Raw genomic sequence first — 22220 nt, 5'->3', positions numbered from 1 at the left:
TCGAATTGTGTTTATTATTGCACTTGCGACACGGGCCGAATACGCATGACTCCACGGCATGACCTGCGCGTAGGCAATTAGTGCATAACTTGTTGTCAGTTACGAATTTGAGTTTAGTTTGATAGTTACTATCTAGAAATTTGACACAGGAATAAAGTGGATGATTCATTTGACACATAGGACATGCGAATTTAGATTTGTGTTGTGATACTTGTGATTTTTGCGGTTTGCTGTTGGTAGAAACATTACAGTGCACTTTGTTGTTATTATAATTGTGAGTGGAGTTCGGAGTGACATATTTTTTGTTCACTTCCGGCTTATCGCGTGTGCTCGTACTTTGTGAATGTGATGCCTGCAATGTTTCTAGCATATCTGCACGATTACGTAAAAATAGCAATAAATCATCCAGTTTGATCTTCATCTGAGTGTCGCCGCTCGTGAGGCTACTTTTATGTTGTTCCCACTCGCGTTCTGTGGTTTTATCGAGCTTCGACACTAAGATATAGATAATTAAGGTATCCCAGGACGAGATAGGCTCACCTAGGACTTTTAAAGCGCGTAAATTTTTTAATGTTGTGTCAACTAACTTTCTCATAAGAATGTGCGATTCTTTAGGTAGTGACTGAAGCGAAAATAGTGCTTTGACGTGATTGTGGATTAATAACCTATTGTTATTGTAGCGATTAAGAAGGAGCTCCCATGCCACCGCGTAGTTACTAGCCGTTAGTTCTAGTGCTTCTATAACTAACAGAGCACTACCTGTTAGCGAAGATTTTAGGTAGTGGAACCTTTGGATGTCACAGAGATCCTTAGAATTGTGAACTAGTGATAGGTAAATATCCCTAAAAGCGAGCCAGTTTTCATACGTGCCGTCAAATGAAGGAAGTGATAAAACGGGCAATTTAATTGCTTTCATTGTTGAAGCTTGCGGTACAGCGAGACTTTTATTATCGGTAGTATTAAATTGACTGAGTATAGACTCGGCGAGCGCCTGTGCAGTGAAATAACTATCCTCAAACTGTTCTCGTTGCGTTAACTGCTCATCAAGGTTCGATTCGAACACACTTGCTTCGATTTCAGTCTGAAGAATATTAAATTCGGTGTACAGGCTCTCTGCTCCTTGCATGCGTAACTTTAAATTTATTCTACAAGGCTCAGTTAACGAGTTTAAATCATCGCTACAGCTTTGAATGTGGGTTGCGAACTTTGTGAGTCTAGCCTTCATGATGCCACGTTTTTTCACTAAATCGCGAACATGGGGTTCAATCGCGACGTCACAGATCGCCCTAGCTGGCGATTTATCGCGTGATTTGCTTGGCCCTACATCATCAAGTGCCATTTTGGTTAAATTTAGTATGGAAAGCTGGAGTACTCACGATTGAACTTTGGACTCCGCTGCAATTTCGCTCTGCGTGGTGGCGAAAACGGGTCCTTGTTACGGGTCGCGGAAAGAATACTCGTCACAGGTTCACTGAAATTGATTAAGCACGGTATTTAGCAACTGAAGACAAAGGGAGTAGGTATAGGGTGGCTGGATGTCCGTACCGAAATATGCGCGTTTAAAAATCGTCGGATGTCCAGTTCTCGTCCTATAGGTCTCCGCAGTTTCCCAAATTGTGTGTCCTTGGGGGTCTTCCTGCTGCATACGCGCCTTCCGTCCAAGAAGAAAGTTGATGTGCGCTTTCTCTTCCAAGGGTGCTGGTTCTCAACGACCTCTCATCTCGTACTCGACGATTGGCGAAGAAATCGTTGATATATTTGGCGAAGAAGGACCAAATGTTCTTGATTAGGCGTTGCGTATAGGTGAGAAGGTCAACTTTCTTGGATGGTGAAATAAAATTCCGAAATTACGTGCTTTTTCTTATAATGTTGAATGCTTAATCTTAATCTACGTGTACATATATCGAGGATAGATGGGTAGCAGGGGACAATATATCGTGACGTAGGATGACGTCGGCGCATATCGCGCTCCGTATTGGCTGCGATAGGTATCACGCGACATGTGTGGTTACATCGCTTGGACAAGAGATGGCGTTATGAGTCTCGTACGGAACAAACTGAAAGTACACCTTGAATTACACCTTCGTGTTTTTTATCGACCAAATTTTATTGCTCGTGTTCCTAAAAGTATAAAGTATCAGGGTGCAGGGGTGGCATTCAATTCTACCTACTTTTTAGATTGTTTCCGATGAACACTTTTCTTTTATTGGAGCGTGCAACACACACTAGAACCATAAATTAATGTTATAGTTATAGCCTTAATCAGAATCAAAATCCAGAATTACCAGTCTTCTATCAAGGTAGTAACAGCGAAATTTACAGTAACCCGAGTTACTACAGAAGTAGTTTCCCAATATCCAATTCTTATGACGTCGTCGGTGTAGTAAATAACTACACCGAGTCTATAATACATTACTTTATTTGCATGTAACGGTTCTATGAGTATGACTCAGTTCCCGGCAGGCTAGACGCTCCATTCATTCGGAAACAATCGCGCACTCGTCCAAGTGGCGTTCATTCATTACGCTGCGAAACTTTACGCGATGAAAAACGAACTTATTGAATCACGTAGCTCACAATACATAGTGGACATTGTGTTCATCCAGATGAAATAGGTAACGCGCGGACAGGCATGAAAATATATGGTGCAAGTGATGAAATATTAGCTTTTCGTGCTGTAAATTCCTAACGAGTAATTTTTTGATGATATACAGAAAATAGAGGCTGGCTCAGTGGGCCTCGGCTGGGCGCGCCTGGAGGAGGCCGCGTTGGACCGGGAACAGTGGAAATCCTTCCTGAGAGCCCTATGCCCCTGATGAGGGACAACAGGATAAAATCATCATCATCATCATCATACAGAAAGTGAAACATAACGTTTCCATACTTTCTAATTTCAATAGGTTCATCGACATTTTATAGTCTAGTCTCATAGATCGTTCGTGCCTAACGCGCAAAATTTGTAAAACTGCCTTTATGACATCAGCAGTTCTCAAAAACTTTATACAATACCAAATTTTAATTGATCCTATTTTGTTAGCAACATTTAGTAATATAAACCAGCGTACTCCGTTAACCGGACGGATGCCTCAACCACTCGGCCATCGGTACACGAATGCAAGGGTCGAAATTTTCGAGTATATGACACAATTACCGAGAACTCTGCGCCCCCCGCCATCTCTGAGGTAGAACCGAAACTAGTTCGACCTCCTAACTGAATCGACACATGTGATTACGAGCTAGCGAAGAGAGATAATAGGAATAAAAAAAAAAACAAATTTAACTTTTTGACTATTACGAGTCAAAGGTTACGCGCCATTGTGAATGACACGATATACTCAGCATAACATAACGTAGGTACCTAACGTAACAATCTTTTTCAGCACAGATGGTGTTTTTTTTACGCACTAGTGCGAGAAGTGGTTCATTATATGCCAGGTCGAAACTTCGGAGGGTCATCTGTACTGAAAAACGTCGTACGATACGCGTGCAAAAAGGAAATTCGTAACTCGTGTCGATTTAAAACACTATCCCTTCGGTCGTGTTTTAATTTATCGCCACTCGTTTCGAACTTCCTTTTTTACGCACTTGTATCGTAATGTACTATTTCAGTACAGATGGTGTTGTTTTTACGTGCTAGTGCGAGAAGTGGTTCATTATATATACCAGGTCGAAACTTCGGAGGCTCATCTGTATTGAAAAACGTCGCACGATACACGTGCGAAAAGGAAATTCGTAACTCGTGGCGATTTAAAACATTCCCTTCGGTCGTGTTTTAATTTATCGCCACTCATTTCAAACTACCTTTTTTACAAAATTGTTTCCTACGGCATTAACAATTCTATTAGATTACTAGCTTTTACCCGCGGCTTCGCCCGCGTAATAAAAGTATTCTTATTGAAACGTTTACAAAAAATAAGATTTTCATTTGGATCCGTAGGTTTCTTTGTAGGTACATCTGTCCGCGATTATTTCGATTAAGGTAAAGCGGGGCAATTCTCGACTGGAGGGCCATTGTAACTGATCTATTTGCTGTACGGTCCGGTTTTGGCTGACTGTACCTTACACATATTAATATTGTTTTAAAAGAAATTCTTGCAATGATTGTAGAATTGTTACACAGCGACCACAGCGTAGGTGCGAATATGTATGTATTTTACCTATATAAATATTTATACTGGGGAAACTTCATACAACCCACATAGCCAGTATCTCGACGCTATGGTCGGTAGGGTAAAAAGTACTTCCTTGCATTATCGCTTACAATTTTTTCCATTTTGCTTATACTTATTGCAAACGTAAACATATAAAAGGCAAGCAAACAACGATCTTCTTACAGCACATTGAATGTAATAGTTTACGGATGCAGGATACTCGCCGATGCCTACTTACTAATACCTTCCCACTGGGCCACCTGCATTTTACACTGCCTAAATATCGATTGCCGACCGATTATTCCGACCCCAATCCCTATTCTTATCCCCGTCCCTATCTCTATCTTTGTCCCCGTCCCCGTTCCGTCCCTGTCCCCGTCCCTCCCCTATCCCTATCCCCGTCCCCGTCCCCTGTTTTTATCCCTATTTCTATCCCTATCCCTATCCCGATCCCGATCCCTATCCCCACCCCTACCCCTACCCCTACCCCTATCCTTATCCCAATCCCAATCCCAATCCCTGTCCCTATCCCTATCCATATCCCTATCCCTATCCCTATCCCTATCCCTATCCCTATCCCTATCCCTATCCCAATCCCAATGCCTATCCCTAACCCTATCCCTATCCATATCCCTATCCCTATCCCAATCCCAATCCCAATTCCAATCCCTATCCCTATCCCTAACCCTATCCCTATCCCTATCCCTATCCCAATCCCAATCCCAATCCCAATCCCTATGCCTATCCCTATCCATATCCATATCCCTATCCCTATCCCTATCCCAATCCCAATCCCTATCCCTATCCCTATCCCTATCCCTATCCCTAACCCTATCCCGTTCCCGTCCCTGTCCCTGTCCCTGTCCCTGTCCCTGTCCCTGGCCCTGGCCCTGTCCTTGCCCCTGTCAAATTATCATGCTAGGAGGTGAACTTTGAAAAATCCTTTCTTAGTGCTCCTCTAAGGAACTTCCGTGTCAATTTGAAATCTCTTGAACCAGAAGTAAAGATAAAAACTAAAGCTATACTTATGGCTATTTTGGATATTTTAACCCCATTGCACAATAACAGGGGAGAAAATTTCTTTTCCACCTCATTAGATTTAAAAATCGTTGTATTTATCGTGATCAGCGACCCGATAAACCATAAAAACGATACCCATATTGATTTTTTGACTTTATCACCCCCTTTTCACCCTTTTAGGGGTTAAATTTTCAAAAAACCTGAAACACGTATTCAGTCATATGTCTTGAGGAATCTTCCTGTGAAGTTTCGAATAAAATAGTCAAACTAATCTTGTTTCCTCATACAAACTTTGAACCCCCATTTGACCTCCTTAGGAGGTGAATTTTGGAAAATCCTTTCTTAGTGCTCCTCTACACTATATAAGGAACCTACGTGCCAAATTTGAAATCTCTAGGACCAGCGGTTTCGGCTGTGTGTTGATATGTCAGTCAGTCAGTCAATATCTTCTTTTATATATTTTTTTGATATTTAAACCCCATTGCACCACAACAGGGGAGAAGGTATTTCACTTCCGCCTCGTTAAATTTTAAAAACGTTGTATTTATCGTGATCAGCGACCCGATAAACCATAAAAACGATACCCATATTGATTTTTTGACTTTATTACCCCCTTTTCACCCTTTTAGGGGTTAAATTTTCAAAAAACCTGAAACACGTATTCAGTCATATGTCTTAAGGAATCTTCCTGTGAAGTTTCGAATAAAATAGTCAAACTAATCTTGTTTCCCCATACAAACTTTGAACCTCCATTTGACCCCCTTAGGAGATGAATTTTGGAAAATCCTTTCTTAGTGCTCCTCTACACTATATAAGGAACCTACGTGCCAAATTTGAAATCTCTAGGACCAGCGGTTTCGGCTGTGCGTTGATATGTCAGTCAGTCAGTCAGTCAGTCAGTCAGTCAGTCAGCTTCTTCTTTTATATATTTAGATTAATAGAGGCACATGTGTACGTGGTTTTACATATAAAACGAATATATTCATATTCGTTAATCCTATTGCAAATATAATACGCAAATTTGCGCAATCACGTGCAAATGTAATCGGTACCAAATATTCAAATCAAACAATGTTGTTTGCTTTGTAATATTCTCTTCTATTTGCGCGATTACAAGTTATTTAAATAAAACCTCGAAACCGGATTTGGGCATGTCATAAATATAGATATTAGGATTGTACAGTAAATATATGACAGTCGTGACAAAGACTGCTTCTTTTAAAATCAAACGAAGTATTACCTGTGTAATATATCGCGAAATAGAAGAGATTGCAAGAACCCTAGATTGAAAATTTGCTCTCTGTAGTTTGACACACGCTAAAAAAACGTTCGTGAATAACTAAACACCATTTTGGAAACAGTAAAATACCCCTCTGACCTCTCCTACCATCTGGTTGTAGTTATCTAACTACAAAGCCCTGAGCCGACCTCTCCTCTAACCATATAGTTATGACTGCGATAACGAATGATGAACTGGTAACCATAGAAACCGCTACCGTGTGTGACTCGACACGACACGTCGAGGTGTCGCCAGCTCCGATGACAACTTTATCTGGCAGCGTGCGGTCGCTGCAACTAGCTGAATAGAGCGGACAACGAACTTCCCAGCCGTAATATTCTAACAATGCGAGAATGTTAGTACCTAATACTTCATACAGGTATTTTCGTACAAAATTCTGGAAGTCAAAAGGAAAATGTTTTTTTTAATACTACGTCGGTGGCAAACACGCATACGGTCCGCCTGATGGAAAGCGGTCACCGTAACCTATGGACGCCTGCAACTCAAAGAGTGTCACATGCACGTTGCCACCCCATTAGAAACTTGTACACTCCCTTTTGCTGTGTTGAGTATATACTATCATATGAGTACACAGCAAAAAGGAGTGTAAAAGTTCTAAGGAGGGTTCGGTTGCCGACGACTCAAAGGACAATAGACGGAACAAATTAGTTCCGTAAGTCCTCCCGTCGTCAGCACACCGCGCCCTCGTTGAGCTCTGGCAGCCTTACTCACCGGCAGGAACACAACACTATGAGTAGGGTCTAGTGCTATTTGGCTGCGGTCTTCTGTAAGGCGGAGGTACTTCCCCAGTTGGGCTAGGTCTAGATTCGAGCGAGACGATATCCGCTGTGCTGTCCGATATCCGATGTCCTACCGCCTACCATGTGATGTGACGCATTTAAAAAAATCTTGTGGTTCGCCGTTTATGCCAAAATTTTGTCTCAACTAGTGAAATGAAGAAGAGCTCTGTTGTCTAAAGTTTTTAGCATAAAACTTATGCGGCACATCCTTAATCTGTCTAAATTATTAGCAGCAAAAGGAAATTAATTACGTAATAAGTTAGTAACAAAACTTTTACTTTGACTACAATTGCTACGCAAGCGAAAGACTGGGTTAATATATTCAATATTAGATGAAAAAATAAACATTATGTAAACGTATCTAAGTAATGTTGACATGATTTACGACATTTCAGTTTAGGTTTTGTAATACAGTTTTATCATCCTCATCACTACTACAATCTTAACCTACCTTGTGGTAATCCAAGAAAGGTGACTCCATCAACAGATATTGTCTTATGTGGCTCTAAATTTTATCTTTTTTAAGATGCGGCCACACGGCGCGCAATAGAATTTTCCCCTCACTAGCTCGGAAACACGTGTTTTGTCCTTTAATACCAGCGGGTAAAACGCATTTTATCCACAAGTGGGTAAAGTAATTTGACCTTGAATAAATTCAAATTAACTGCTTTAAAATTGATAAAAGTAGGTGAATCTAGTAATAAAGATGATTTACCACCTGTGGAACTACTGGAAGCAGTGATAAACGCATTTTTTGCGTTGCGCGTTGTAGTTTCCTCGCTATAGTGAGGGGAAAAGTTTTGTGTTACACTCGGGTGCAAATGTATTTTACTTCTCGTGTGTTAAAAAACTCGCAAGTTCAGGATTCTATTCTCGAACCACTCGCTTTGCTCGTGGTTCAACTATAGCACCCTTTCACTAGCTCGTTTTTCAATTCCACACTCGGCGTTAAAATACAACTTTGCACCCTTGTATAACAAATAGCTATTTCTAGACGTATCGTATGTACATAGTAGGTACTGATGTTACTCGACACATAAGTATGATAATTATCATTGATGTCACAGTTTGTTTTCTTTCAACCCCTTATTTGCCAAGAGTGGCACTGAAACTTGTGTAGTTTCATGTGCTCTGCCTACCCCTTCATGGGATACAGGCGTGATTGTATGTATGTATGTTGTATGTATGTATGTATGTATACTCGACACATATTTCGTTGGAATCCAGTGCAACAACAACAATGTTACTCGACACATAAGTATGATATCATTGATGTTACTCGACACATATTTCGTTGGAATCCAGTGCAACAACAACAATGGGCTGGGCGGCAGCGGCCGGCGCCGGTGCCTGTCGGCCCGACAGCGATAACGAACCAATATCCTGCTTTCAGGTGTCTCAGCACTCAACGTCTTGCACAGTAGGTGTCATATCTGTGAATTGCCATTCCGTAATGGCCCATCTTTAAGTGCAACAAACTACAAAGTATTTTTCATCTGGAATAAATCTTAAAGATATCTTTATTGCACGTGAGAACAGGCATCTTCTGATGGGCGACCTCACTCCATCGTAGTCTGTGGCCCAAGAGTAAGCCCATTTTTAGGTTCCGTAGTCAACTAGGAACCCTTATAGTTTCGCCATGTCTGTCTGTCTGTCCGTCCGTCCGTCCGTCCGTCCGCGGATAATCTCAGTAACCGTTAGCACTAGAAAGCTGAAATTTGGTACCAATATGTATATCCATCACGCCAACAAAGTGCAAAAATAAAAAATGGAAAAAAAAAAATGTTTTATTAGGGGAGCTACCCCCCATCTACATGTAAAGTGGAGGCTGATATTTTTTTTCATTCCAACCCCAACGTGTGATATATTGTTGGATAGGTATTTAAAAATGAATAAGGGTTTACTAAGATCGTGTTTTAATAATATTAACATTTTCGGAAATAATCGCTCCTAAAGGAAAAAAAAGTGCGTCCCCCCCCCTCTAACTTTTGAACCATATGTTTAAAAAATATGAAAAAAATCACAAAAGTAGAACTTTATAAAGACTTAAGATATCTTTATTAAGAGCTCTTCTGTGTTGTGTTAGTATATGTCTGAATGTATGAATGCAAATGTTTAACAGGTCAAGTGAAATACATTCATTAGTATGTATAACATAAGACATATGGCAGCACTATGAGTTGTCCAGTCACTCGTTATCGTCATCTTCACTTTATTAATAGGGCTGCTCAATTTTTCGCTAATTTTCTCTTAATCTAAGATGTAATTATTATACTATTCAAGACAGTATATGTCTGAATGTATGAATGCAAATGTTTAACAGGTCAAGTGAAATACATTCATTAGTATGTATAACATAAGACATATGGCAGCACTATGAGTTGTCCAGTCACTCGTTATCGTCATCTTCACTTTATTAATAGGGCTGCTCAATTTTTCGCTAATTTTCTCTTAATCTAAGATGTAATTATTATACTATTCAAGACATTTACACACATGTTATTTAGTGTCTGACTGCGACGGGACAGGGACATGCACAAATCCTTCGAACCCTTGTTACATGAAATACAAGGAACATTCATGAGACAGCTGGGATCCATTAAATTTGACCGAACCCTTGTTTAATAATTATGCAGTCCCAAATATCACATGAAGGTTGGTCGACCGCGATATCGGAATATTAAATACCGCATCGGAGCCATATATCGCAGCCGTTGCAAGAGCGCAAGCAAATAGGCACAGAGGGTCCGCTTTACATAGAGCTTGTGAGCTTGTACATCTTGACATGTTTATGACGACGACGACGATATGAGTGCGCATGCAGATGAGGTCGATTCGCTTACCAGATGCAGTATGCCTCAAGTATTTGAATGAAAAATGAATTCGGTCAGTTGTAAATATTTATCATCTGATGATGGGATTCTATTGAGGTAGCACCTAATACGCACATCTGTTCAGCACACACGACTTAAAATGTATCAATCAAATTTGGTAGATTCGGTACAGAATTATGATAATTTTAATTACAGAAATAAGGGGGTACTTTCAAGGACATGAAACGCCCAAACCGGTTTGGAGGAAATTCATTTATATTATGTGTGTCCCTCACCTCTTCTAGAGAAAGGGGGGAAGTTTTACCCTTTTAAACGCAAATCCACCAAAGCACCCTCCCGTACATACCTTAGCGAGAGGCAGACCTACTGTGTTCTAGTCGAATGGAACCGATGTCCGTTAGTTGTGGGTATTTCCAGGATATTTCCTGGCCATTTATCGCGATCCGTCGCGTCCTGCCCGTGAATTTAATTACGGGGCAGCGTGTGACAATAAATCGTCAACAGGGCAGGGCAGGCTTAGTTTCATTAGGCCAATACATGGAAAATACGAATAAAATGTCACTGCGCGGATAGCACTATGTAAAATCATACTACCGATTTGGTTGCTTTGCCTTTTTAGCTATGGAATTTTGGAAAACATTATTGTAGTCTGTAAAGCAAGAGTGACAAGTATTTTCTCTTATTGCACCCGTGATCTCCATCTTGACTTTTTCTTCACTTTCCAATCTTTCTATCAGGTGTCATTAGGTGACTAGAATCAATCGCCGATCAGTAAAAAAAGACAAATTCTAGATTGGTTTCTTTAAACAACTCTCCATAAGGAGTTTTTTAAGGAGTTTTCCAATTACATAAGTCAGTTTACGAGTGACGCCTTTGTGACTCCTTTACATCTACTCTCCACTACACTACACACCTTTACAGATAGTTATAATCAATAAATAAACTAAATAAACGGTCATCATCGTATTCACAATCATGACAGATAATCGGTGGAGATTGGAGATTATAAAACGGTGAAACCGGTGCTGAATTATGTTATTATCCAATGTAAATAATTGATGATCATATTATACGGTCTAATTATGTTATGATGTGCTTCATGAAATACTAATTCCTCACGGGCGGAAATTTAAAAAGAAAATAAAGAAATTCAATTTGTGATATAACTCAATAAAATATTTATTTTAGGTTTTATATTTTGTCAAACAAGCATTAACTCGCATTAACTTATCATCTACAACCATAACATCACAGAAGGTAATATTGACGTGATTCAACGGTTTAATTGGTAAAGTCGAATTCATAAATATGTGTACCTTCACCTTCACCTTTTTAACCCCCGACGCAAAAACGAAGGGGTGTTATAAGTTTGACGTGTCTGTCTGTGTATGTCTGTCTGTCTGTCTGTCTGTCTGTCTGTCTGTTTGTCTGTCTGTCTGTCTGTGTGTGTGTCTGTCCGTGGCATCGTAGCTCTCGAACGGATGAACCGATTTTGATTTAGTTTTTTTTTTAAAAATATTTTAAGCGGGTTACTCACGTATTAAGTCGATATAGCGTTCGACATGTTTCGGCTCAATTTCGAGAGCCTTTCTCAAGAGTAGCGACACCCCGCCTTTACATGTCGAGAGCGCGACGCATACTGCGGGCGCTTGCTCGGTGCGCGCGGCTGCTGAGGACAGGCGCTTAAAATATTTTTAAATATGTATGAGTCTCACGGGAGTTTTATAGTTTTTTTTTGTCTGAAAGCTGAGTTAGTCGGGAGTGTTCTTAGCCATGTTTCATGAAAATCGGTCCACTAGGTCGCGGTCAGGGGTTTCTTCAAAATTTTAATTTTGTGGTTAGGTTATTGCAAGAAATTTTGGTGAAGAAAATGTACAAATAATTATGAACTCGACTATAAATATAATATGACATGTAAATTAACCACAAACATCCCCCAAGTTAGAACGAGAAAATCTACAAGTTTTGTAACCAGGAAACTTAACACAATTTAGTTTTATGTCCGAACTTCAATTAAAGAGTCACCGCCCCAGTTAGCAACTGTTGCCCAACTGCACAAACAATCACGAGGAAGACGAGGACAAATTAATCAAATTGACCAAATTCCTCGCAGGGCCGAAAGCAATCTAAATTCTTAACGTTATTCATACGAGCTGCATTATAGAGGAGCCGAGATTGGATGTATGGGTGTTGTAAAGCGTTCCTATCCTCGCTAGAGTAACGCGTTTGCGGAATTTTGTTCTCAGTGCCTTTGCCTCCCTCTTGTAAATGAATTTCTTTGGGTTGAAAAAGCAACCACCAAGCGTTTAGCTAGCTTGGTAAGACATCATTCATATGCAAGATGACTCGTTTTAGGTTATTAGTTATTATTACAGTACTCAGGTACAAATATGACAATACTAAATCAATCTCCTGACCTCGCTGTTGTAAGGAGTTCCTCATAAAGTTTTTACGACACGATTCACGTATTTGCTTTCAATCAACTACTATTCTCAATTGCCTACAAATGGGTCATGATGTATGCAATACAGTGAATGTAGTCATTGAATTGAGATATCCATCTTCAAGCTGTAACTTTTAATGATGAAATAGTTCAATTCACGATTGAAATGAAAATAAACACTGCACTGGGGGTTTTAATTTACTTACATTGAAGTTTGACCCAGTTTTCAATCCAACGGACAGCTCGCGACAGTGGCGGATGAAAACGTGTGAGTCGTGCCAAACAAAACACAGAGCTAGTGTTCCATCCCCCAATGGCTAAGACGAGTCGACCGAGGAATTAGGCTACTTTACACAGGATGTATTCCGCATATTGCCTATGTAACAGCCGTAGCCCGTAGCAGGTCTCTGTCTGTAGATCCTATAAAATCACGCTTAATTTTGATCTTCTCTATGACTGCTGCTAAACGCAAAATTGACGCAATTGCACCGCCAGACCATGTCCTGAGAGACTAGGCACCGACGCTCAAAATATGCCAGCGTGAGCGGTCCCTTCGGCCCTAGCCGAAGCTGGGAGAGCTAGCTACGATAAGCTTACGAAGCGTAAGCGATTATCAAGTTGGCTAGGTACCCTGCTCAGCAACGCGATGATGTGTCTAAAGCGTTGACTTAACACCAACGCTCAAAATATTCTCTTGTGAATTGTTGCTGATATCCAGTCGTAATTGATCTATCAGTAAAACAGGCCCATATAACAGGGAGTCACAGTTATACAGGCCTGGGTGTTCGACTCGCCTGCGCTGAACAATGGTTACATGCCAGCACACGAGATAATCTACTTGACGTACGTAAAATATGACATGGCAACAAAAGCGACAAAATGGGAGCATCCGCTGGTTGGGTTACTATAGGTCAGGACTTTCAATTTGTCAACGTTTTGTGCTTTTTCTAACGCAGCGGACAGCTATTAATGATACATTTGTTGGAGGCGATAATTCACGCGCATGAACGTGACAGTGCAATTAATCGAAGCTGAACCAAGCTTTATCAGAAACTACATTTTAAACGACTTAGTAGATATAGAACAAGCTCATCAGCATTAACTTGAGTAACAATCTCTTGTTTATCTTATCAATCTTTAATGTGTATCGGTTTTTTGGCATTTTAACACAACCTAATTAAAAGTATGCTTTAAAAATTATCCATGAACAGTTTCTGCTCAGTGCTCACCCTATCTTTCCCTTCGTAGTTTTAAAGCAACGTCGCAAACCCATTGTGTCACATTAAAATTATTTTGTTAATGGCGACAGGGCTGTTTTGACTTGATAGCGCAGTTCAAAACAGCAATCCGGATCCCTTGGACTTTCCCCTTTTACTATTTGTCGTTTCGCAATCTGTGACGACTAAAGTGCATACATATATTACCTACCATATCTTCAGTATCGTTATTTTAAGGTTTACTAACATAACATCCATATTCGTAATCTTTTAGTATAAATGTCAACATTTCACTCTTAAGGACGGGTCCTTGAACTGTTTAGGGACTTACTTAAGTCTTTTACTAAAGTACCTATTTATAATAAAACTTAACACATTACGTGACACATTTGGCTGAACTCTCTCAATGAGACGACTTTCTAACAGGGCTTTAGTAGAATATCGCAGATTTCCCTTGGCGCATGCGATGTAAATAATATTTCGCTAGCTTATTTGAAATTCAATGTGACTGCGAAAATATATAGAGTTTTTCATAGTGAGATATGAGCAGCATATAAAACCTGTATATTGTCTTTAATAAGGATCGCGATATCACATGATTCCTATGTGTTCCTAAAGAGTTCTGGAGGCACTACCACGGACAAAGAAATTTGGAATTCAGGGATCTTTGTCTTTTACCCAAACGTTTATGGTAATTGTGGTAGGCCCATAACCATAGAAATCGAATCTTCAGATGTTTTAGTCCATCATTTTCCTCCCAGTATTTCACTTCCGCAGTGGGAGGTCACAACATTTTTTTGTCAAATCTAATTTTAGTTAGTGTTATTTTTCGATTAAAAACGTAAACTTCAAAAGCCTCTATATTTTAACATAATTTGTGTAACAACATAAAAATGACACCTTATATTAGGGATATTCTCCCAAAAGTTTTAGCTTCTGTATTTTATACTAACGTTACCGTATAAAATGTATGATTATCCCTGTTCTTTTTTCTTTGGCGCGTCCCGGATGTCCGTGCAAATATATATTGATCATTGCTGTAAATGTTTTGACCGGTGGACTTTCTGAAAATATCGGGGAAGTCCTGAAAAAAGGACAGGTCCGGAGCCCCTTACACGGGCGAACGTATATGAGGAATATTGCGAAGGTGGAAGAAACGAAAAAGGTATGTTAAGATACTCAGGATCATAGCAAGTAGAAAACAGCGGTCTGTAATGTTTTAATTATCTACCTATTGCAGTTACTATAATGATATAGTAATATAATATTACAAGATATTTATAGTTCAAGAAGTCTCGTGTTCGCGTTCAATTCAATAACATCTTCCTTCGTCGTAACGTAAACACGGGTGTTTGTCCAAGACTGTTGAGCATCGCTGCTGTTTTGATAAACTAGTGCTACAGTAATATGATATTGTTATTTCTTTGATATATGTATATGTAAATTAAGTTCAATATTTGCCAGTCGCTTTTTGGTGAAGGAAAACATCGTGAGGCAACCGGACTAATTCCAATAAGGTCTAGTTGCCCTTCGGGTTGGAAGGTCAGGTGGCATTCGCTGTCGTAAAAACTAGTGCCTACGCTAAATCTTGGGATGAGTTGTCAAAGCGGACCCCAGTCTCCCATGAGCCGTGGCAAAATGACGGGATAACGCAAGGAGGATGTCATTGGGTACCCAAACAATCTTGACATATTTCAGTTAAGGGTCTCTGCCTCACTGGTACCACCGAAAATGGATTGGAATGGATGGAATGGAAAAGGTACCCGAGGTTAACCCACCATTTTATATGGAATTTGACAATTGACAGCCCACTAACCTTAAGCGGGTGGTGCAAGTGACCCTAATGTGGATCAAGTCACAAATTTGGATCAAGTGATCGATAAGAAAGCTTTTTCGCTAAGTGCACGGTTGGTGTTGTGCTCGCATTGTGGGCTTTTCTATATATTTATATTCTTATGTTAGTCTAATTAGTTCAACCGGCCGCCGCTAGCAATGTTTTTGACATTCCATAAGATTACGCTACGCGCAATCACAATCAGCGCCACTTCTTCACGCACGTTACCAATACAATGATGCAAATCTTAATGCTTTATATTTAACAAATTTACTACATTATTCCAAGCTCATATAACTTGCACAGCAACCATTATGTCAGAGAAACAAAAATTATACAAGAGTGCGAATTAAAATCCGATATCCGATATCAGTCGGATACTTCACTACCGACCGTCAATTTAAATTTACTTTTCCGACAAACAAAAACTGCAATGTAATCTCGGTTTAATTCCGATCCAGTTAACTTTCACACACAAAAGCCAATAAGAGAAAGGACGCAAAAACCTCCGCTTGAATGGCGGCCATTTACAATCCACCGCAAATAGAAAATGTGGCAGTTTCCGCGATTTAAGATATGCGATGACTTGATGAAACGATTGCAAAATGAAGGAAATGCTTTTGATTACAAATTGTATTTAATTACTAATTGAGGCCATTTTGAATAGGAAAATTATAATAGTTTTGCATGTAAATAGATACAGCTATAAAGGCAGAGCACGCTTGGGCATTAAACTATGTAAAACACTTCAACAGTACGTTTTACAAGAGAACAAGGTAAACAAACGAATAATATTTCAAAATTATTTTATGCATACTGTGGCACACATAAATATAAATAAATAAATATTATAGGACATTGTTACACAGATTGACTAAGTCCCACGGTAAGCTCAAGAAGGCTTGTGTTGTGGGTACTCAGACAACGATATATATAATATATAAATACTTATATACATAGAAAACATCCATGACTCAGGAACAAATATCTGTGCTCATCACACAAATAAATGCCCTTACCGGGATTCGAACCCGGGACCGCGGCGCAGCAGGCAGGGTCACTACCGACTGCGCCAGACCGGTCGTCAAATATAATTAAGAAGTTTAGTTATGGCTGACAGGTCCTGTTGTATTTCACCTTACGTGCAAAAGAAATGTAATAATATTGAACCGGCGCACTGACACATGCTCCCATCAAACGTTACTTTATCGTTCATGCCAGTCCATTATTTAATAGCATACCAAAATATTAATCCAGGATCACTTAAAACAATGCGCGCTCGTCAAAGTAGTCAAACTGTCAGTCATGTCACTTAATACCGTTCCGCGCAGATTTCCGGTTACGTAACAGATACCGTTATTCTGTCACGTTAAACTGAGGAAACGAGCATATATTTAAATTTTCACTTAACACATTCACGATAACGAATGTTCATACTTCATTCATAACACACGGGCATATTTGATTGCAGTCTGAACGGTTGAAAATGAACCGTAAATTTATAACAATAAGTAACCTAACCGTTCGTTGCGGTTTCGAATTTGTCGTGGTTCCTGCACAGTGTAATGAGAATGAAAGTTACGTGTGAATTCATTTTGTTTGATTTGCAAATCGAATCTACAAGTGAGGCACGAATTTGATTTAATTTCACTAATTAATTATGTTCTTATAATAGGAAGCGTTCATATTGCAGGTATCAATTCAAAGGAACACATTTCACAAAGACTGCCACAAAAAAGATTTAAATAAATGCACCATGTTCACATACATAAGACCGCCTGTTGTTTGTTACCTAGTTTTAATCGTTTTTAACCCCCGACGCAAAAACGAAGGGGTGTTATAAGTTTGACGTGTCTGTCTGTCTGTCTGTCTGTCTGTCTGTCTGTTTGTCTGTGTGTGTGTCTGTCTGTGGCATCGTAGCTCCCAAACGGATGAACCGATTTAGGTTTAGTTTTTTTTTGTCTGAAAGCTGAGTTAGTCGGGAGTGTTCTTAGCCATGTTTCATGAAAATCGGTCCACTATGTCGCGGTCGGGGGTTTTTTCAAAATTTTAATTTTGTGGTTAGGTTATATTAATGTAATCTCCTTTTAATAAGTGGTGCACAATAAAGTATATTATTATTATACATACAAAAATTCACGTATGTATTCCCAAATGGGGTACAATTGAAATATTCAGTGCCACTCTTAGCAAACGGGTTGAAAGAAACCGAAATTGTGATATTGCAGTGACAGGTTGCTATCCCAGATTACAATTGAACCCAAATCCCACAGTCGATTTCAACGAAACCCATCACAGGAAGAAAGGGGTTAGTGAAATTCATAGCCCGTCACTATTCGGGGGGTCACAACTGACAATGTTTACCAGAAACTGTAAACTATGAAAGGTAAACAAACACATTCTAGGGCCAAATATAAATCACGCTCATTTATTTGCACGGATGTGAGGAACACGGTAAAATATGTAAAGCAAAGTGATTTACGTAACAAAAGGTCCTGGCCTAAAGATAAATAAGCGCAGATTAACCTGGTGATACCGTTAAGCTTTAGTTACAGATGAAACGTTTAACGTTAATTGCACTGGAGCAGTTTCATTGGTTAAAAAGTCGTTACCATATTTTAATATCATTACCACAATACCTAACGTTATTTTCTCCGAAGTTTCAGCCAGGTTACATTGCACTATCTCTGGTCACGAAAGACTGAAGTCTCAGCAAAATGTAACACATCTCACAAAATAATAACAGATTTGAATATTCACCACTATTCTTCTTCCTGTTTAACAGTATTCTGACTAATGGCATTCCGGATGCGTGGAGACAAAGCTACCTGGTGCCGTTCTTTAAGAACAAAGGCGATCTACGGCTCTGTGAGAACTATAGAGCTATAAAACTGATATCACATTCTTTCAAGATTTGGGAACGCATTATAAGCGACAGACTCAAACATCTGACCAATATCAGTGAAAATCAATGTGGTTTCGTCGCCGGAAAATCTACTACTGATGCCCTTCACACACTCAGGATACTCATAGAAAAACACAAAGTCAACAAAGTTGACCTCCACATGGTGTTTATCGATCTGGAGAAAGCATTCGATCGTGTTCCGAGAAAACTGATATGGCATGCCCTACGAGCCAAAAACGTCCCAGAGTACTATGTTTCCATAGTAATGGATATGTACAACGACGTAAGGTCAAAAATTCGAAGCCCTGCCGGTACCAGCGATGAATTCCATGTGGGGGTTGGTGTCCACCAGGGGTCTGCGCTCAGTCCGCTATTGTTTAATTTAGTGATGGATCATCTTACGTCCCATATACAACGCACACCTCCGTGGGATCTGCTCTACGCAGATGACATTGTTTTGATCAGCGAAGATGTCAATGAACTGCAAAACACTCTGGAAGCCTGGAGAGCTGCCCTGGAAGGAGGTGGTCTCCGAATCAGCCGACAGAAGACCGAAGTGATGCATTGTAACTTTAGTGGTGGTAGTCCCCGCGGCACAGTTTACCTGGATGGCAACCCTTTGAACGAAGTAACGAGCTTTAAATACCTTGGTTCGAACATGCAAACCGACGGAACCATTGAGGCAGATGTCGTTAATCGTATTAACACTGGATGGGTTAAATGGCGAGAGCTGACGGGCGTTCTCTGCGATAAACGGATGCCGGTTCATATCAAAGGCAAAGTTTACAAGACTGCAGTGCGCCCGGCAATGACATACGGCTCCGAGTGCTGGCCACTTAAGAAACAACACGTAGATAGATTGCACGCCGCGGAGATGAAAATGCTCAGATGGGCTGGAGGCCTAACAACCACTATTCTTCTTCCTCAGTCAGAACGATATGATCAAAAAAATACAGCTGATGTCCTCCATGAGTTTTTGATGTTTTAATACGCTATCGAGCATAAATAGAATAGAATAGAAATATTTTTATTCGTAAGCACTTAACAACGACGATAACAATATAATATACTTACACAAAAATTACCGACACACAAACAAATAATCATACTCGTACATCCACACAAAAGGCTAAGAGAGAAAAATGCCACGAAATGGTCTCATCTCAGCATGTTGCTGGCGACTTCCAGCGCTGGTCTTCCGATGAGGCCATTCGGTGAAAACAATCACGACAGGTAACAATTTAAGAATACAATAATAAAAAAAAATAGCAAAAAAGAAAGTATACGAAAGACAACAAAGATATAATCTGTTATAAAACAGACATTACATTATTATTACACAGTATTTATCGGGTCAGACTCGTCATAGCTGGACGCCCCTAAATTTACTCAAAACAAACATTTCCGAGACGCTTATCTACAGTATCTACTAACATTTTCTAAACTAACGGTAGAGGGCTCTGATTAACATACGATTTCCTTCGGGCCCCAGCGTCCGCTATACCAATTAACTCCAAACTGCCACATGTAAAGAACGCATCACTTTTGACGACGCTCTTTCCCGTCACGTCCGTGACACGTTTAGCTGTCACGTCACGTGGACAGGCGTGACAAGGACGTGACGAAGCGTTGACGCTATTCCCATAAGCTTATATAGCGAATGCTAAGTATTTATTTATATTAAATGATTTATGTTGTGAGTCCGTTGCTCAACCTGGGAACGTGTGCTATGAACTATGAATGTTAATAGCGAAAGTTTTGAAGCTGTAAATAGCAACGCAATTATTGTAGAAAAGAGTCTCACCAGACACTCCTGGTGTTCCAGTCCGGGTATCCATGGGCGGCAGTGATCGCTTACCATCAGGCGATCTGTCTGCTCATTTGCGTCCTATCCATATCCATATAATATTGGAACTACCTATCGTAACAATCAGGTGAATTCTAACATTCACTGACGTCACAGCATTTAACTAAAATGAATGATGTCGACTCGAAACCCTACGAATGATGAACATTTCGGCAACCATCCACGCTAAACAATTGAGATGACAGTCTGACGCCATTTTCTAAAGCTTCTGTAACCTCTATTTACTTGTAAGGGCCCAAAAATAACCCCGCATAAAAAGGAAGCTCCTATCCTAAAGCTTACTGTACACCCTGTTTTTGTTGAATTCCGTTAACTTTAAGGCAAGGTTCTTTAGATTAAATACAATTAATTTCTCTAAGAAACTAGCGTCTTAACTCTTCCGGTTATCGAGTTATTAAAAAAATTAAATGTTATTTGTTTTGACATGTGCCGTCAATCACTTGACACTAACTTGAATGTTATTCATAATATTCATAAGGGTCTCTCACACTAATTTCATTTATTATGTATGAAAATGATGAAAAAATTTTTTTTTGCGAATTTAACTAATAGTGATATACAGGTGGTTCCTGATAATGAACCTAGCTACGTGTCGAATTTAACGAAAAACAAAAAAAACACGGTGTAGACACTAGACAGGGGACATTTTCCAAACGAACGGGTCACCAAAATTCCTTTAAAAGACGTTTCATCGAAACACCAAGGGTAATTAAGTGTGAGTTTCGAAACTCAGTGATTGCGTGGGTGCCGGGTAATGACACTCTGTCAGGGCTCCGGTAGGTTGAACAACCCTTAAATCTTAGGTACGTTCGTACGAGTACAGACCTTCAATTTGCATATTTGCCGATCGTCTGGTTGAGTTTTTAGAAGTTGCTTTAAATCTGATTTTGAGATGTTTGCCTTCGCTGTATTTGTATAAAATAAATCAGATGCAGTTTATATTGGATTAAGGAGATGAAAGGTACACAAAAGTGGAACTGTAAATAAAGTGACCAAAAGAAATGGGAAAGTTCAACAAAACTGACATCGGTAAATAAATAAATAAATAAATAAATAAATACCTCTATTATAGGAAATTCTTCTTACACAGATTGACTGAGCCCCACGGTAAGCTCAAGAAGGCTTGTGTTGTGGTACTCAGACAACGATATATATAATATACTTATATACATATAAAACACACATGACTCAAGAACAAATTAATATCTGTGCTCATCACACAAATAAATGCCCTTACCGGGATTTGAACCCGGGACCGCGGGGGTAAATAAAGCTTAAGTCGGGATAAGCAAGAAGTTCTATACTCAACTTTCGGCAACTGGAGGTATTCAAGGCTAAAATGATGATGCTGATAAAAGCTTAAGTCAGTCCCTTAGGCCAAAGTAATTAAAAGAATTTTACGAGTAATTAACACCATTATTTGTCAAGGCTTTATCTTTCCTGCCGACGAAATGGACAAAGGATGTATATTTACCGTATAAACAAAGGTTTTCGTATTGGCAGGTATTACGATACGCTGTCATTGAATAATCCCCAAAGGAGGCAATTGTAAGCCGCGAGCTTGCGCGAATAAAACACTTGGGACATTAACAGCCGAATGGGCCGTGGGCGATCGTTCGAATGAATCCAGGAGGAATCAGGCGAGATTGGCTCCGAAACTAAGGAAAACATTTTTAGATAGCAGCAATGGCAGTATCTTTTTTATCTAATAGATAAGACTTGCCACTTGAACTATAAGGAGACATTAGGAAAGCGATTTGTGTAGTCTCGATATCTCCTCTTAATGTAGGTAATTTACCTAACGGGTATCGGTATCGAAGAAAAAAATTGTAGACGGCTATAAAATGTCTCCGTGAACAAAACAAATACC

The 22220-nt window shown here is 39.7% G+C and overlaps 1 protein-coding gene and 1 long non-coding RNA gene across 2 annotated transcripts in view; both read right to left on the bottom strand.

Annotated features, from left to right (window-relative positions):
- The window catches only part of LOC125235968, an 86453-nt gene extending 66083 nt beyond the window's left edge, over positions 1-20370 (bottom strand). The window contains exon 1 of the long non-coding RNA XR_007178148.1: positions 20288-20370. This is a non-coding gene — a long non-coding RNA (uncharacterized LOC125235968). The remainder of the gene's footprint in view (positions 1-20287) is intronic.
- The window catches only part of LOC125235964 (ubiquitin-like protein 3), a 241482-nt gene that overhangs the window by 124306 nt on the left and 94956 nt on the right, over positions 1-22220 (bottom strand). The window lies entirely within an intron of this gene.

The sequence above is a fragment of the Leguminivora glycinivorella genome, chromosome 18 (assembly GCF_023078275.1).
Source record: "Leguminivora glycinivorella isolate SPB_JAAS2020 chromosome 18, LegGlyc_1.1, whole genome shotgun sequence".
Taxonomy (NCBI): Eukaryota; Metazoa; Arthropoda; class Insecta; order Lepidoptera; family Tortricidae; genus Leguminivora; species Leguminivora glycinivorella.
Note: the sequence above shows the minus strand (reverse complement) of the source record. Positions and strands in the feature narration are given on the sequence as shown.